Genomic DNA, 19,417 nt, shown 5'->3' on the forward strand with positions numbered 1-19,417 from the left:
TTTTGATATCCTTTTTGATGCAGACTATAAATGGAGGCTTGCAAGTTCAATGTAGAAAATAATTTGGTCTGGTGAAGTCACTGGGCAGTGGTGGGAGAGAGCCAGACAGGGGATGCATGTATGTGTATGTAGATAAGCACATAATTCTGAACAAGGAGCCAGCATTCTAATCTAGATCTGCTCAGAGCCAGCCAGCCAGCCAGCCAGCCACCCATTCAATTCATCCAGCATTCATTTATTAAGTGCTGATTATGTGCCAGGCACTGTTCTGGGCTCTGAGTCATAAATAACAACAACAAAGCCAAAAACCTTAAGGTCCTGTCTCATTGGCACATCCGTTCCAGTGGGAGAGCCAGGCCACAGACAGATCCACAGTAAAATGCCAAGTGGGGCTAAGAGACATGGGGACAGCACAGTAAAGGAGGGGGTCCAGACTGATGGTGGCAGCAGGAATGGGAGCCTACCAGAGAAGACGGGGTTGGAAAAGCATAGCTGAGGTGACATTTGAGGAGAAAGAAACTCTCCCTCAGCTCAGGGCAAAAGTAAGAAGAAAGAGCGGCAGACGAATGGGGAGCCTATAGCACCGAGGCGTCCAGGAAAGGAACCAGGGGCAGCTGCAGTCTGTCTGTCTGTCCCAGGTGAGCTGGCTGCATGAAAAAGCTTTTGTCGAGGCTCAATCTAGAAAAGGTCACTGATTTAGTAGCAAGTGGCAGGTAAAAAAATCTGCCTGGATGGAATGTGTTCCTTACTTAGAGCTCAAGGCTGTTGGAGAATAGGTCAGAAGGCACAAGGCTGCATGCTGTATGTTGGAAATACATTTCAGAGCCATCGAAGGAGGGAAATGATGCCCATCTTGGCCAGAGAAAGAGAAGTGCATAGAAACAACACATTCCCTGAGCCCAGAAGTTGAGAAGTGTACGTGGATCCCAGGGAAGATGCCTACAGCTTTCCCATCCTTTTTTTGTAGTCAAAATTAGGACATTTCAATTCATTTAGGCTTTAACTTACAAAACAGTCATTTCTTTTGCTATCAGAATTTAACCCTGCATGATTTGCCATTGAGGTCCTGCCAAAGGCCTGGGAGAAAGGAGTCACAGTGATGGATGACTGGTTAAGGGCCAGTGGGGGGATTGCAGAATGCTGCATGACGGGGCCACACTGCCTGGGGCCTGTACAAAACTCCCATGCCTGGCCTCCAATTTTCACCAAAGGACACTGAACAAAGAGCTCTACAAAACTCTCCATTGCATTTATTGCAAGGATGTTACTGAGGACACCGTCCACTGTAGATTGAGTCCCCTCAAAATAAACAATTATATATTCTTTTGGAGCAAGAATCCTTCAAATGACCGAGTAGACCTTTTTACTTTGGCAGCCTGGAAGCTCAGAGCTCAACTTTAAAAACAGCACAGGATACAATGAACCTTGTACACAACTTATTGTGTAAGTTGCTTAAAACCCTTTGTAGGATAAAGTGGGCTATGAATGAGTGATAAATAAAACAGAATGTTTGTGCAAACATAGAGCCTGTTAGGTGTTTAACTTTGTTTAAACTTCTTACATGGTTTCTATGGTTACTATGGTTTGTTAGACACGAATCTTTGCAAAGTGTTTCCCATTTTCCATTTTCTAGTAGTGGCCAAAGACAAGCTGACTTCTTTGTTACCATGTAAGGTTTGGAGCTCCCTTAGAAGGAAGACTTTGAGATGTTGTCCTTTCACTGACTTGCTAACTTGGACAGCTACATATGCTCAGTCCAGTCTCCCAGGAAGTAGCACAAATTACCCCACTCCAGAGGTTAGAGTTTATAAAGCTTCAACCGATGTGTAGAGTCAAGCACAGTCAAGGACAGCCGAGTTCACCCGTTTCACCGAGGGGCCCGGTCCTTTCCATTAACCTTGATCTGGAGCACATCTGACCAGCAGCTTGCGGCCAGTCCATCCTCATTCTGTCTCTGCATCTGTCAGGCTGTCCGTCTCTCCTGGATCCTGGTTTTTACATGGATTCTGGCTAAACTCCACGGAAGTGACCTGGTTCTGACCTCCAGTTCCTATTTCCGTTTCACTTCCTGTAGCTTCTGTTGGATGTCTGGGTTTTCTCAGTTTTCTCAGAAACCTGAGAAATGGGAAAACTACTCACTTTATCCTTTTCCTGCTGCATTTTGAACATACATCAGAGGCTCTCTCTGTTGAGCTACATTTAATCACTGCGCTGAATTAGGTACCTGGGAGGACATGGAGGGATGAGATTCCAAGAATAAGAGCCCCTTGGGGCGCCTGGGTGGCTCAGCCGGTTAAGTGTCCAACTTTTGGGCTCAGGTCAGGATCTCACGGTTCATGAATTCGAGCTCCATGTCAGGCTCTGTGCTGACAGCTCAGAGCCTGGAGCCTGCTTCGGATTCTGGGTCTCCCTCTCTTTCTGTCCCTCCCCGGCTCATGCTGTCTCTCTCCTTCAAAAATAAATAGACATTAAGAAAAATTAAAAAAAAAAAAAAAGAAAGAAAAACAAGAATGAGGGCCCCTACTCTGGGTCAAGTCATCACAAGGCACTGCAAGGAGAGAGGAGCCCAGAACCGTCCCGCCCCAGTCACTGCCACACTGAAGAGAGCTCTGGTCCAGATTTCACACACGAGGTCTGTGAGCTATATATCCTGTCATCACCAAACTAACGAGAGCTGTGTCAGTCATACACTGCTATGTATATGCCAACAGTTATGTAGTTACGTGCCACTGTCCAAGGAGCAACTGCCCCATGAATCTGTTGACTCGATTTGTTTGCCATGTGCTGTTGACTGGGTATTTGCGTGCTCCTCAAGTTCTTATGTTGAAACCTAATCACCAGTGGGGATGGTACTTGAAGGTGGGGCCCTTAGGAGGTGATCTCTGGGGTGATTCCTCACCCCATCAGCCATGTGAGGACACAGAAAGGAGACGGTCAACTATGAACCAGGAGGGAGTCCCACGCCAGACACCAAAACTGTTGATGCCTTGATCTTGGACTTCCCAGTCTCCAAAACAGTAAGGAATAAGCATGCCATGCAGTGTAGGCAATTCTGTTAGAACAGCCCAAATGGATGAAGACACCAGACCAGGTAGAACCCTCAAATACCATTAATGTGTTTGATTGAAGGTCTATCACCTTTCTTTTGTTCCTGGGTCTGCAAGGGGAGGGAATAGATTACAGTACATCGAGGGCCTCCTGCCCATCCTTCCTGTTTCCCCAGGAATGTGTTACATGGACTGGTGCATAGGGCACACAGAACAAGGTCTACTGAGTTCTTCAAGATGTCTCCACTTTCCCGTCTCTGCCCATTGGGCCATGGGTGAACCAAGAATGAGTTGTGGTTGCTCCAAAACCTGTGTAGGCCTGTTGTTATTGTTGCAATTAAGTATGCTAAGTCAACATTATGTAAATTGATTAATTAGGAGTGTGAGAAGAGCTGTTTCTCTGAAAACTAAATTGGATTCTTGATAAAGATCTGATGATGGCAGTGAGTAGCTGAACAACGGCTATTGTATTAGAGAACTCAGAAAGGCAGTAAACATTGGGCTGGATTCTGCATTCCCGGGCTTGGAGAGTGTCTTTGATGCTACCTCTAACTGAAATTGGAAATGACATTACAAGCGTAGGCTATATAAAAAAATGCCAAATAAGGATAATCAGTGGACTCTAAATCAGAAACAAAGCTGTGACTTCAAAACACCTGCATTTACAGCCACGGTTCATCTGTACGTTTTCTCCCCATATTATGGCCATCTTTGTGATACCTGAGCAATTATCATAGGCAGTCTCAGAAACAAGCATCACGAGGGGCGCCTGGGTGGCTCAGTCGGTTAAGCAGCCGACTTCGACTCAGGTCATGATCTCGAGGTTTGTGGGTTTGAGCCCCGCGTCGGGCTCTGTGCTGACAGCTCAGAGCTTGGAGACTGCTTCCGATCCTGTGTCTCCCTCTCTCTCTGCCCCTCCGCCGCTCTCACTTTGTCTCACTCTGTCTCTCAAAAATAAATAAATGTAAAAAAAAAAAAAAAAAAAAAAGAAACAAGCATCACGAGAGTTCTAGGCCAGGCCCAATTGTTCCGAGACCTGGGCATCCACTTTTGTGAAATATTTCCACAAAATAATCCCAAAGGTCCATCTGAGTTCTGACACTAGAATTCTGTGGCTGTCAATTAGCTCATAGCTGCTTAAGACCTAAGCACATCCATCAATCCATCTGTACCAAAAAGTCTCCCATATGATCTAAGGACTCTGACCTACCTTATTATAATCAGTGCTCCCCACCTTGGGTACTTTTATTCTTCCTTAGAGACAGGAAGATTTGGGACATATTGTCTTCATAGTTTTCAAACACACAGTTCTTGGTTTGCCTGTGACTTCTAAATGTATTCCTAATCAAAGTGTGGAAAACTCTTAAACATCTTATAAAGTCCTTTGTGCTGCTTCTGTGCTTGACGTTTTCCATTTCAATTAACTCTGTATTAAGGTGTCATTGGATGAAAGGCATCAGAGAAACAGAGGAACCTGTTATAAGCGCAACCTTTTAGCCCCCGGGAGATTCTAATTCCGTTCCACTTATGCAATTTTTGACTGCTGCTGACCCGGTAACTTAGGGGCAAGCTTCCTCATCATGAATCATTTTAAAGAGCTTGTACATGTGGGCAGCTGTGGCTCTGAGCTAACAGAACTCAACATGCTGTCCACTCACCTTTTGTAGATTTGGAATAATGTGCCAGGTGAGAATGAAGCCAAAGGGGGCCACCGAGAAAGATACAGACAAGGAACAGGAGCAAACCTGCAGTCTGGGAAATTCTGTGGCCATCAACAAAGCTAGGCACTAAGGCAAAGTGAGTCAACTTTGTCTTCCACTAACAGTCACTTGTACACATCACTGAAGATTTAAGGACGAGTATGTGGAAGAACATACTGAATCACAACCAGAATTTTTATTCTTTAATTCGATACACATTTAGTGGACATCTAGGACAGGTCATGGATTATTATTAAGTAAAAGAATGAATGAGATAGAACTGCTGACTTCAGACACACTGCAAATAAATATAGGAGACGTTTATGTGCATGAGAGACACAAGAGAGTATCAACTGTGCCCCAGTGGAACCTAAATAAATTCCCATGGAAATACTGCAATGCATTAATTCTTTGCAACTGAGAGAGCCAGGGGAGGTGGTATTTGTGTTGGGTCTTAAAGGATGAATAAGATTTTGGTGGGCAGATTAAAAGTAGAAGGGCCATTTCAGGCTGAGGAAAGACCCCAAGTGTAACAATCACACAGAGCCCAGCATGGGGAAGGGAAGGCTGCATACGTATCAAAGACACCACCATCTTTGTTTCCAGTCCCAGCTGAGCCACTGGCCACTTGTGTGTCCTTTCAAATTCCTTTTATTTTCTGGGCTTTAGTTTGTTCTCTGCAAAATGGGGCTGATAAAACCCATTTAGGTACTATAAAGACTAGAGATAATATAGGTAAAGTATCTATACCTACACTGATGTTGTTTAATAAATGAATTGTGGTTTTTACTGTTACTACTAGGAACTAAATCTGGGCAAGTGGACTGGGGTCAGCGTGGACACAGAAATCTGGTCTTGACTTAGATGAAGTGAGTGGGCATCAAATTTGCTAAACAGGAAAAGAATATGAAACTAATCCTTGTCCTATTTATGCCTTAGGGATTTTAGGAACCATAATAACAATAGCAAAAGTAACAAACAGAAGTGTCCATAAGACAATTAGTATAGGGCATTTAAAATACACTGTTTCATTTAAGTTTTCCAATAATCCTAGAAGATAGATATTGTTACCTTCCATTTAACAGAAATGGAAACCGAGGCTTAGAAAAACTGAAATCCTTTGCCTGTGGACATGCTGCTAATAAGCTGTGCAGCTGGATTCAAACCCAGGTCCTTCCTGAGTCCAGATATGCAAACCTTGTGAACTGTTCAGGATCTCCTTTCAATGTGAATCTAGGGGTGTGGTCCATTGTGAAGACTTTTTCAGGTTACTGAAGAGTACAACCAAACTCTCCTGACACCACAGGGTTTGATACAGCTTGGGGTCCTGCCAAAAATGGACCCGACATCCTGAGGGCTGTCTCCTGTCCAGAATCCTCCTGGCTCAGCCAGTGTAGCTGAAATTCTCTGACTTTTCAGCACCTGACAGCTCGGACAGCCCACGCCATACTCTCAGTAGGACCAGAGAACAACGCAGGTAGGTTTCTACTCTGTAGGCTGGAACGGTGGTGGCTAAGCCCATGCAATGGGCAGACACGTGGACGGCATTAGGAAGTTTGAGAACCTCATGCCACAAGGTCGGCCACCTCACAAGGTCTTGCTACACACACAGTGAGAAGATGGCTGCCACCTGGTGGACATTCCCCGGGGGCCTCCGATACATGGAGCGATGCTGATGTTGGATGCATACCTATGGTAAAGCTAACTGCAGCAGAGGATGAGAGGGAAGGTTTAAAAGGGGTAAAAAGCAATTTCCTCCTCTATAAAGCCTTCCCCAACTTCATGGGCCAAATTTAGCTCTCCTGCTGCACTTCCATTGCTCCTGGACCATGTCCTCATTATAATAATTATCTCTTAGTATCAGCGGGCATCACGATCCTCTGAGGAGGCTTTTTAAAAGTACGTGCACTTGGCTCCCCATCTCAGGAGATTCTAATTTGCTAAGTTTGGGTTTTGGACAGGGAATTAGTATTTTTAAAGAACCCCTCCCCCAACCCCGAGCATTAGTATTTGACAGTATGGAGGATAATATATCCTGAAAAACAAACAAAAAATCTTGGTAGAAACCTAAAAATGCTGGATTAGTAATAATGATGATGATGATGATGTGGGGGGAGGGTGTGTAAAAAAGGAAAAAAAGGAATAGACAAGAACATAAGGATAATCTTCAGAGTCAATAAAGAAATTGATAAGAAAGCACAAATCCAGAGAGGTAAGCAAGCTGAAAGCAATACATGAGCTGGGGAACCTGCCTCCATGAGCATCATTAAGCACTGGTTTTAATAAGCCAAACACAGGAAGAGAGACAGACTAGGACTGTAGGACTATGCAAAAGCAGGCTGGGCAACAAAGACTAAAGCCAGGAATCCACCCTGCCCTCCACAACCCCTGGAGAAGCCAGGGCCCTGGTCAGTGAAGCCAGCCCTGCAGAGGGAGAGAGAAGGGACATTTGCCTGTCCTGGCTCCAAGTCTGGGTGAAAGACAGTGACAAAGAGGTCTCTACTGAGAGTTCTTAACTCCAGGCCTATCCGCGGGTATTTGGGGGCCAGAATTCATAGCTGTCTTTTTGGTTTGAAACCACTGTGAACACAAATCCTCCCTGGAGGCATGTATTTTAAAACCTGGCATCAAAGAGTTCTCATAGATAAATCTCCAACTCTCTTGCCGCCGCCCCCTCCCCCCCCCCAGACACACACATATACACACAGTTGCAAAATCTATCAAAAAACAAATCCTGCAGAAGTCAAAATGAATTCAACCCCAAAAGACTGACTATTGAAAACATTACGTAAGAACATAACACAGACCCACAGACTAAGAAGTAACAGGGAATGGGTGGTGGTTTAAAAACATCCCCAAATTCTTTCACGCTCCTTCCATGAAAAGGTAGAGTCTAATCCTCTGCCCATTGAATGATTCATTTCGATACCAACCTGCCTCACACCATTTGCTCACTTTGAGAGAACCCAGTCTCCATGAGACAAGGACACTTGAGAGGCCTCCATGAAGGGTCAATAAAGCCCCCAGCCTACATCAGGCACCAACTTGCCAGCTATGTGAGTATACCTTGAAAGTCAATTACACAGCCTCTTCAATAAATGGTGCTGGGAAAACTGGATAACCACATGCAGAATGAAATCAGACCCCTATCTTACACCACTCATAAAAATTAACTCAAAATGGATTAATTGAAACTATAAAACTATAAAACTCCTAAGAGAAAATATATAGAAAAAAAAGCTCTTCACTTTGGCAATGATTTTTTTGGATATGACACCAAAAACACAACCAATAAAAGCAAAAATTAATGAGTGGGACTGTATCAAACTAAAAAGCTCTGTATAGCAAAAGAAACAACAAAATGAAAAGGCAACTGATGAAATGGGAAAGATATTTGCTTAACCAACTGAGCCACCCAGGCGCCCCATGAAAGATATTTGCAAATCACATATCTGATAAGGAGTTAATATCCAAAATATATAAGGAACTCATACATCTCAACAGCAAAACAACAATCTGATTAAAAAATGGGCAGAGGGGCGCCTGGGTGGCGCAGTCGGTTAAGCGTCCGACTTCAGCCAGGTCACGATCTCGCGGTCTGTGAGTTCGAGCCCCGCGTCGGGCTCTGGGCTGATGGCTCAGAGCCTGGAGCCTGTTTCCGATTCTGTGTCTCCCTCTCTCTCTGCCCCTCCCCCGTTCATGCTCTGTCTCTCTCTGTCCCAAAAATAAATAAACGTTGAAAAAAAAAAAAATTAAAAAAAAAAAAAATGGGCAGAGGACCTGGAAAGATGTTTTTCCCAAAGAAGACATACAAGTAGCCAACAGGTACATGAAAAAGTACAGCCACCACTAATCATCAAGGGAATGCCTATCAAACTACAGTGAGATGTCACTTCACCCCTGTTGGAGTGGCTGTCATCAAAAGGAGAAGAGGTAACCTGTACTGGCAAGGATGTAGAGACAAGGGAACCCTTGCGCACTGTTGATGGGAAAGTCAACTGGCATAGCTATTAGGGAAAATGGTATGGAAAAATTAAATACAGAACTACTATATAACCCAGCAACTCCAGTTCTGGGTATATATCCAAAGGAAATGAAAACAAGATCTCAAAGACACATCTGCACTCCCATGCAGCATTCATTATTCACCCTGGCACTATTCACAATAGCCAAGACATGGAAACAACCTAAGTGTGACCAGACAAATAAAGAACATGTGGTATATAGAGTGGAATATTATTCAGCGATAAAAAGAGGGAGATCTTGCCATTTGACACAACTTGGATGGACCTTGAGGGCATTATGCTAAATGACATAAGACAGAGAAAGACAAATACTATATGGTATCACTTATATCGGGAAATCTGAAAAAGCTCATAGGAAGTATAACGGTGGTTACCGAGGGCTGGGGGTGGCAGTGAGAGGGAGGTGGCAGTGAGGGGAAATGTTGGTCAAAGGGTATAAACTTCTAGTAATAAGACAAATTAGTTCTGGGGATCTAATATGTAGCAGGGCGAATATAGTTAGTAAGACTGTATTTACATACTTGAAAGTTGATGTCAAATGTTCTCATCACAAAGACTGGGACATGATGGTAATCATTTTGCAATGTACAATGTATCAAATCAAATCAAATCAAATCAAATCAAAAACACGTTGTATACCTTAAACTTACATAATCTTATAAGTCAAATCTATCTCAATAAAGCTGAAAAAATAATTGAAACAAAAATAAAATACCAACACCATAACACAATAAAATATTTTGTGTGTAAAAAAGGGGGAAAAGATCAATTATCCAAACCAAGATGACATATGCCTACAACAGCATGAGTCCCCAAATGAGAAATGCCCAGCTAAGCCCTTCCTGAATTTCTAACAGAAATCATAAGACATAAGTGACTTGTTTTAAGTCACTAAAGTTGATTTTAATTTGGTATGGATGAATAGGTAACTATCCATACTATAAAAAGTATGATAAAAGAACATGAAAGCTGTCAAAAATGACCAGGCATATATGAAAAGAAACCAAGAAAAGGATGTGGAAATGAAAAGTGACTGACAGCTGACTTATCAACAGAAACAATGTAAGCCTTTAGAGAGTGGAAGAATTTCTTCAGCGTGCCAAAAGAAAATCCTTATCACCTAGACTGGTGGATACAGTGAAAACATCCTTTAGGATGGCAAAATAAAGACATTTTTTCAGAGGATCAGGAACAAATTTGACTAGGAGCAGACATTCATTAAAGGAAATTTAAAAATATACATTATAGGGAGGAGGAAAATGGTTCTAGAAGGAAAGTCTGAAATGTGGGAAAGAATAGAGAGAAAAAAGCAAATTTATAAAGTTTTAAAAACATACCAACTGAAAATCAACAATGCTACCTAATGAAATTAGAAGAAAAGTGAAATATGGCACAAAAACAGACACTCAGATCAATGGAACAGAATAGAGAACCCAGAAATGGACGCACAAACGTGTGGCCAACTAATCTTTGTTTGACAAAGCAGGAAAGAATATCCAATGGAATAAAGACAGTCTCTTCAGCAAGTGGTGCTGGGAAAACTGGACAGCGACATGCAGAAGAATGAACCTGGACCACTTTCTTACTCTATCCACAAAAAGAAACTCAAAATGGATGGAAGGCCTAAACATAAGACAGGAAGCCATCAAAATCCTAGAGGAGGAAGCAGGCAAAAACCTCTTTGATCTGGAGGGCATTATGCTGAGTGAAATTAGTCAGTCAGAGAAAGACAAATATCATAGGACTTCACTCAAATGAGGACTTTAGACACAGAACAGATGAACATAAGGGAAGGGAAGCAAAAATAATATAAAAACAGGGAGGGGGACAAAACAGAAGAGACTCATAAATATGGAGAACAAACAGAGGGTTACTGGAGGGGTTGTAGGAGGGGAGGATGAGCTAAATGGGTAAGGGGCATTAAGGAATCTAGTCCTGAAATCATTGTTGCACTATATGCTAACTAACTTGGATGTAAATTCAAAAAATAAAATTTAAAAAAAAGAAGAAAAGTGAAACAACCTAACATACTTTAAACAACAAGCATGTAATTCAAGAGGAGGTGATTATAGACAAAGCATTCTAAAGTTCTCATGGGTTTTTTTTAGGAGAGGGAAAATATTGATTTTAGACTTTAAGTTAAATATTCATGTTAAGATTCCTAGATTCCTCAACCTAACAGAGGTTAAAATCCAAAGAAGATCAGAAAGGAGAAATGAGGGAACCTAAGAAGTGGGACCAGTAGGAGGCACAAAATCAAATGGCAGAAGTAACTACCACCATATGAATAACAGAAATTTGGATAAATAGACCCATACCTTCTGGGTGAAGGATTTTTATACAAAAAAATTTTTTAAATCCAGCTACATGTCATTTAAAAAGGAAAAAAAAAATAAAAATAAAAAGATAAAAAAATCTAAAAGGCGAATATGAAATACATCTATTAATATACCAAAAAAAGACATCACTAGAGGTAGTCTTTACATTATGAAAACATTGAAGTCTATCAATAAATTATTAGGATCAGTAAAAGTCTATCGATAAATTATTAGGATCAGTAAGAGTTTAGTAGATTTCTGCATATAGTGTCCATATACAAAAGTTAATTGTCTTTTCATATATGGACAATAAGTTAAAAATACACTAAAATATCATTTGCAATGGAAAAAAATACATCAGATACCCAGAAATGCATCTACAGAATATGTGTAAGACTTTTATGGGGAACACTATAAAGTGTTATTGGAAGATATTAAAGAACAAACCAAAAGAATAACAAATCATGTTTACGGATTAAAAAAAAACCCTCATTATCATCAAGATAACAATTCCTGTCAAACTGATTTATAGATATTGACTTGATAAAATTCCAATCAAAATCCCAATGTTTATGAGTGTGTGTATACATGCACGGGACCTGAGAAATTTATTCTTACACATATTTAAGAATAGGCAAGACTCTGATAATTCACTAAGGTATAAACACCTATACATACTGTATTTTTGTTATAGTTCAATTTTAAAAAGCTTTTTTTTTTTTTTTAAAGGGAAAGAATAGGTGAGGAGACCACCACTACCAGCTACCAAGACCTATTATAAAGGTATAGTAACATAATGTGGTACTGATACAGGGATGCGCAAATAGTCTATGCATATGCAGGAATGTGATCTATGACACATAAATGGGAGAAAGTTGATTTGGAAAACTATCTTGGAACAAATGTTTATAAAAAATAAACAAACTTTATACTTTATATAAATCAATCCCATATGAAGTTAAATATGAAAAACTCTTTAACAAACTAAAAAAAAAATTAGAATAAAATGTGGAGAATATTTTCATGACCTCAGGGTATGGGTTATTTTCTTAAACCAAATACAAAAGCATGCAAACCATAAAGGAAAAGTCCGATAAATTCAACTGTGCTCTAATGTCAGTGTATCAATGGACACAATAAAAAAAATTAGAAAGACATGAAATAAACTGAGAGATGATTTTGCAGCATATAGAATTTGCAAAGGCTTAGTATCTAGAACATATAAAGAGTGGTTACAAATCAATAAGGAAAAGATGAGCAACTCAATGGAAAAATGGGCAAAGACATGAATATTTCTAGAATAGAAAATCCAACCAGTCAATAAACACATTAACAATGTTCAACCTCATTAGTAATAGAAAAATGCAAATTAATGCACCAGTGACATATCATTTTTCACACAGTAGACTGGCAAAGATTTTAAAAAGTAAGACAACAAGGAGTAATTACCAGTGTAGATGGATAGCCATAGGAACCCTTAGTCACTACAGTGGGAGTATAAATTTTAACAACTACTTTGGAAAACCACTGGCAATCAGTAATCAAGTTGAATATATATATATTCTATGATCCACCTCTATGTGTAACCCCTCAGGAAAGCCTCAGGAGGTATGCACCCTAAAATATATATAAATAATATTCATACAAGTATTGTTGGGAATAGCCAAAACTGTGGCAAAAGAAGGGATACACTGTGACTTAGGCATACAGAGCAGTGAAAACAGAATGAACTCAAGTTACATGTTGCAATGTTGATGTAGCCCACTAATAAGACATGAGCAAAAGAAGGAAGTTACAAAAGTATATAGGCAGAATGCTTCCATTTTTAAAAAATGACAAGAGGCAGAATAAATAACACAGTATTTGAGAATGCGGATTGTTAAACTACAAAGAAGAGCCAGGAGGTGATAAAACATACTGGATTCTGGATTTAACTCTGGGCAAAGAGTACATAGGGCTTCAAAGGGTTTGACGAAGGTTTATTTCTTGAGCTAGATGGTGGATACATTGATGTTGGATTTATTCTTCTTTAAGCAGAATGTAAATATCAAATGTATTCCTTTCCGTGTAGACCATGTCTCATATATTTTAAATACATAAGAACAAAAATGACAACAGTTGCTACAAAACAAATAAAGCTGGTGGAGGCAGGGGGACAAGGGGTAAATAAACAACCCAGGGGATTCTGCCAAGCACCTCCAGTTGTGTGCCAGTGGGTCCTGTTGTTCTAAGTGTTTATTTGCACATCTGTCTTCCTGTTACAACCGTGAACCCGGTGAGGGCAGCGATTGTATTCCGCTCCCATCTATTTCCCCAGCCGTGGCATTGCTGACGTGCCACGAACATTTGTTGACTAGTGATGATGGCATCCTTCCTCATACTGCCTGAGCCAGAAAGCTGGAAGTCAACTCTGATTCCTTCTCTCCCTCACCAACCATAGCCTAGCATCCTAAGTAGCACATCCAAAATACATCTGAGATCCAGACACCTCTCTCTGCAAATGCTGCTATCCTCCCCTGCCCTAACCAGTCACCCTGCTTTGATACTTGTCTCCTCCAATCCCACTTCCACGCTGTAAACAAGCTATGTTCTCGGAACGCAAATCAGATCCCCACCAGTACCTTACTGTAAAACTATTTAAACATAAAAACCAAACCATTATTGTGGCCTCCAGATCCCTACATGAACAAGCCCCTGCCCATCTCCTTCTGCCCTTCCTAATGTGTGTCCCTGAAGATTACTCCAGCCACATGGGACATCCCGTTCCTCCAAGGCCAATCGTTCAGATGCCATACGTGCTGGAATGTTCTCTGCCAAGCTCTTCCCTACTTTTCTCAGGGTCAGCTCCTCTGCACTCTTTCAGCTTAAGGTTCTCCTTCCAGAGAAGCCTTCCTTCTTGTCCCTCTCCCCAAATACCTCCCCACTCCTTTATTCTCAAATTCTCTCATGTTTCCTTCAGAGGACCTATCACATTGATTTTTCTCTTGCCTCTCTTTCATACTACATAAGCTTCTGAGGGGGGTTGTTATTCTATGTCTAGAGCCCAGTAGTGTCAGGAATATAGTAAGTGTTCAATAAATATCTGTTGAAGGGGAGGAAAAAAAGGAAGCCCAGATTAATTACAATGGAAGATACTCCTTGGATATTTCATGAACCTTAACTGTGATCCGAGGTGTTTCCCCTCCTTTCCTGATCTCCTCACTTACCCACTCTCCCAAGGACAGGATGCTTCCTGTGGCAAAGGAGCTCAGAAGAACCAGTCCTCACCTCATTCTCCCCTGAGTTTTCTCTGTTCTCCCCTTTACCACACACACACCTGATGTGGTAGTTCTCTCACACTGATCCTATCTGTCACTTCTAAAGGAACGATATTATTGTCTCAATGTTCTCTTACATTCTCCAAGGGGCAGGTGCGAACTGTAAGGAAAAGACTGGAGATGCCCTGCCTTCCCTTGGCCGCTCTTCCTTGCTTACCTGCCACATGGCTGTCTCTGAATCTGTACAAATGGTGACACTCAGCCCAGGGTGCTCAGTGTTGAGATGATTCTCAAACTACGAGAACAATTCAAAGGAAATGATATGGGCTCATTGGAGACGCGGCGATTATTAGAACAAGACCTCTAATCTCATGAACAGTTTTCCTAATTAACAAGTCCCATTTTCCCTTAACTGATGTATATTCTAATTTTTTTAATGACAGCTCATTCATAAAGAGGCGGAATCCAAAAAGAAAGCCTTCTGAGTTTTGTTCAAAGGATTCAAGTTTAAAAGCAAATAGGTGAAGGATTAACGGAAGGTTCAAGTTTCATTAAGTAGATGTGTTGATGTTACGGGAAAGTACAGAGGGCCAAGCCTTTCCATCCTAAGGAACACGTCGCCTGTAATGAATTCTGTACAGCACTGCTTTCAACCCTGCGATATTTCATTCATTGATTTTATTGTCAAATGAAAAGGCTCTGGTTCCAAGTGGCATTTCGTGAGACAGACGGGAGTGACCCAGACTTCATTACTCGGCACTTGCTCTCTGGATAATTTTAATGCTACGTGGGCGGAAAGCAACAGAAGAGGACAGTGTGCTGATTCCAACATCTGGAATCACTTTGGTTGAGGTCCATGCTACCAATACCCCCCAGCTATTCGATTCCATCTGTCTCTGGAAATTTGTGTGCCTGCCCTGGATGCTAATGAAGGGCCTGACCCCAGCTTCTCTCCCTCCCCTCTGAGGCTCAGAGGGGTGACTGGCACAGGTGGTCAATCTCGCTAACTGTGGCAGAAGATGAGGACAGAGAAGGAGCTCAGCATGTGGCGGGAACACCCGGGAAGCATCCCGATGAACTATTCAACAGCATGCTCTCTGCACTGTGGCAACACCGGGGAGGGCACAGAGCACAGAGAGCCCCGTCTCTTCCGTGATCTTGTCACCTTTTCAATAGAAAGTTCATTTTTTTGCCAGGGGCTCTCTCCATCAACGTCTCTGCCTCTACGCGTGCCTATCGAACCTCGTATGAGTTTCGGTCCCAGATCACCAACTCTACACCCAACATTTCGACGCGGCTGTCACTCAAATTCAGCATGTAACAGCCCAGACTCCAAATTTTTCCAGCACGGTTGCCATTTTTAGGCAACAAGTCTGGGGGCTTGAACTCAATTAATTATCAAACCCATTAGTAATTCCTTTGGAAAAAGAGGACATAAAGCCACAACATTTATTATTTCCTGGGAACAGGTGCTCTGAAAATATTATCTGTTTTATTTTTCCTAGTAGCTGAAGTACATATCTCAGTCTCCATTTTTCAGATGAGGAAACGAACTGACAGCTGAAGGGCACTCAGCTGGAAAGTGGCAGAACCAGAGCCCGGCCTTACACGGCTTACGGAAAGTCCAAAAGCAAACCCCCAAAACATTAAGCAAAAATAATCATTACTGTTGCAATAATTATTAATAACTAATAATAATGAAAACCATTGCCTCTCTGTACAAAGCATATGCTCAAGTTCTCAATGCGTTTAAGGATTTATCACTGGTCTTTTCTTTCTCCGGTCGCTAATTTTTTGTGTCTTAACCATTTCATTTCCCACCAATGTGCCTCACCAAAAGGAATACCAACGTGGACTGGGGTGCCTGGGTGGCTCAGTCAGTTAAGCGTCTGAGTCTTGATTTCGGCTCAAGTCATGGCCTCACGATTCATGAGATCAAGCCCTGTGTCAGGCTCTGCATTGGCAGTGCAGAGCCTACTTGGGATTCTCTTCCTCTCTCTCTCTCTGCCCCCTCCCTGCTCATGCTCTCTCTCTCCCTCAAAATAAGTAAACTTAAAAAACAAAACAAAACAAAAAAACAGGTACCAGTTGAATAACTGGTCAAGACTGAACACAAGACTGCCTGGGAAATTCTTTCGTTCAAGGAGGTGTGGGTCTTAGCTCCTTCCCTCTCTCCCACTGCCAGTCCCGAGGACACAAAGAGGGAAAACACAGGCTGATTTTATGATCAATAAAAAGAAGCGAAACCTCAGCTCAGGGCTAGTGGAATTAATGGGAAGACCACCCAACGAATTCAGTTACAGCTGGAATTCAGCAGACATTCCTGATTCAGGGTCATTTCGGTCATGTTAGAGCTGATCCTTTGGTTGGTTTGATATGTCCAAGCATACCCTAAGCAGTTTGGAGACGAAGATGGTTGTTATCTGTCCCAGGTGACTTTGTAGGATGTTGTACACAGAGAAAGTCTCTACAGTTTGTGGCTGATGAAGGACAGGAAATGAGAGAACAAGGACAGGAGAAGGTCTGCTGTACCTGATCTCTCCTTAAATATTCACTTCTTCTCAAATGTGTAATATAGTGATTTCCACTGAGGGAACTACTGCCTCCTAGTGGGTGGTCTGGAAATCTGTGCAGGAGGTTTCTGTTATTGCTAAGACTGGAGAAGCCACCGGCTAAACTCAGAAAGTAAAGTCAAGGATGATCAATATTCCACAGTGTGCAGGACAACTCCACGCCACAAAGAATTGTCTCTTGCCTCTCTTGACTTTCAAATACCTCACTAGATATTCATTTAAGGGGAAAAGATGTCAATAATCATCTGTGTATGAAATCAAAATTATATTTTACAGTTAAACTCCACATTTTTCTGCAGACATTGATACATGCTGAATTTTCCAGCAATGCAACTACTGAGTAAAGAGAGGGAAGATTCGGTTTTGTTTGTAATTTTACCCAGAGTTCATCATTTTGTGAAATAATGCTATCGACAGCAGCGTCACTTGGAGTATCAGAGTCACCACCACAACACATCTGTATCTCTCTGCATTTGTGGCTGTCACCTGCACAGGAATTCTACCTGTTGAAGCTAGCACATCATGTCTTCCTGCCTTCCAGGGTAGGCATTTCTGAGCATCAGGGTGACGAATTGTCCTTGAGGGGGTTCCTGAATGTAGAACTCTTAATGCTAAATGAGAAAAGACCCAGGTAAACCGGGATGGGTTGGACACCTCATTGAACAGGAACACATAAGCATTATACTCTCAAAATCATGCCTTCTTTCCTTCTTTATACCCCCCCATATACACAGAGTGCCTGGCACAAGGAAAGTTCTCAAAAAATATTGCTGAATGAATGGGAGAAGGAAAAAAGAAAAGACCATTCTCTTAGAGTTACAAAAATTAATTCCCCTCCATACACATGCTTGCTTCTTTCTAGAAACATGTGACTGAAATACAGGCTCACCTTCCCGCCACCCCACAGTTTGAAGACATCTCATATTGTTATAGTTTTCTGCCAAGTAGCTCCCCAACACTTCTTTGGAGGGCAAAGAAAGCTGGCCTGGATTTTACAAAGGAATTGTAATATCACAGGATCACAGATTTTTTTCAAGGGAACTTCAACACCATTACATCTGAATAATCACTTGTATCCAAAGAGTCCCAGACATGTATTGTTGGCCATTGTGTTTAAGTTGCCTGTTAAAAGGCAACATAGGGGCACGTGGGTGGCTCAGTCGGTTAAGCGTCTGACTTTGGTTCAGGTCATGATCTCAGGGTTCATGAGTTTGAGCCCTACATCGGGCTCTCTGCTGTCAGTGTGGAGCCTTCTTTGGATCTTCTGTCTCCCTCTCTCTCTGCTCTCCTCTCTCTCAAAAATAAACATTAAAAAATAAATAAATAAAAGGCAACATAACATGGCAGGTGACTCACCTACTTACAATCCCAGAGACATAAAACCTACCGACTTATACTTGGAAAGTTTTGTGTATTCGTATTACACCTGCCTTCTGCTTGCATACACATGAGTTTGAAACATTGCTCTAGGGGCGCCTGGGTGGCGCAGTCGGTTAAGCGTCCGACTTCAGCCAGGTCACGATCTTGCGGTCCGTGAGTTCGAGCCCTGCGTCTGAGCCATCAGCCCAGAGCCTGGAGCCTGTTTCCGATTCTGTGTCTCCCTCTCTCTGACCCTCCCCCGTTCATGCTCTGTCTCTCTCTGTCCCAAAAATAAATAAACGTTGAAAAAAAAAATTAAAAAAAAAAAAAAAGAAACCTTGCTCTATGCCTTTGAGACCCAAACAGCTTCTATATTTTTGATAAGTGATCCTGAGCCTCACCTTGAACATCTGCTGTGAGATAATAAGCAGTAACTGGAAAACAGTTCTCTGTTAAGATTAAGAGGTGGTCACAAGAGGAAATGAACCAAAAAGCTTCCAGGGAAAATAAGCAATGCAGACAAAGAGCAGGATGCTGTGGGTTAGCTGGTGTCCCCAGAGAAAACTCAGCTGTCAGCACGATGCTAAACCTCCCGAACCCCAAACCACTGCTCATCTGTAATCCTGAAGCAATTTAGTTCAAGGGAAGACTGGTAGGAAAAGCAGACAGTTTTTGAGTCTCTTATGTTTTGGCTCCCTCCCTCTCTAACCAATTTGACAATAAATTTCATATTAAAAAAAAAAAAAAAAAAAGAAAAGCAGACAGATAGAAGCGAAACGCCATGAACATGGGTTTCTGAAAGGACTACTGGATTTACTGAGACCTATGGCCCTCTGTCAGGCTGCACTTCTCTACCCATCACCATCTTCCGGAACCACAAGGGGTAGGACCAGGGGGCAGAAGACCTGAGTATGGGAGTAGGGAATGGTAGAGTCTTTTCACCGAAACAAAGCTTTAGGGTTTAAAACTGCATTCAGAAGTTTTTGGGCTTTTTTCTTTTTTCTTTTTCTGAAAGACTGTCTAATCCAGTGTAGGAGGTGATTTCTGGAGCTGGACTACCAGGACTGATTCTGGAGCTGGACTACTCAAATCCCTGTTCCATCTCTTCCTACTTGTATAACTTCATCGGTCAAGGTCA

The 19,417-nt window shown here is 41.9% G+C and overlaps 1 protein-coding gene and 1 long non-coding RNA gene across 5 annotated transcripts in view; one reads left to right on the forward strand and one right to left on the reverse strand.

The window, feature by feature from the left end:
* LARGE1 (LARGE xylosyl- and glucuronyltransferase 1) overlaps positions 1-19,417 on the reverse strand; it is a 543,301-nt gene that overhangs the window by 135,769 nt on the left and 388,115 nt on the right. The window lies entirely within an intron of this gene.
* Positions 1-19,417, forward strand: part of LOC123592217 — a 29,303-nt gene that overhangs the window by 5,837 nt on the left and 4,049 nt on the right. Inside the window, exon 3 of the long non-coding RNA XR_006709635.1 lies at positions 11,820-11,873. This is a non-coding gene — a long non-coding RNA (uncharacterized LOC123592217). The remainder of the gene's footprint in view (positions 1-11,819; positions 11,874-19,417) is intronic.

Source organism: Leopardus geoffroyi, chromosome B4, assembly GCF_018350155.1.
Source record: "Leopardus geoffroyi isolate Oge1 chromosome B4, O.geoffroyi_Oge1_pat1.0, whole genome shotgun sequence".
In the NCBI taxonomy this organism is placed as follows: Eukaryota; Metazoa; Chordata; class Mammalia; order Carnivora; family Felidae; genus Leopardus; species Leopardus geoffroyi.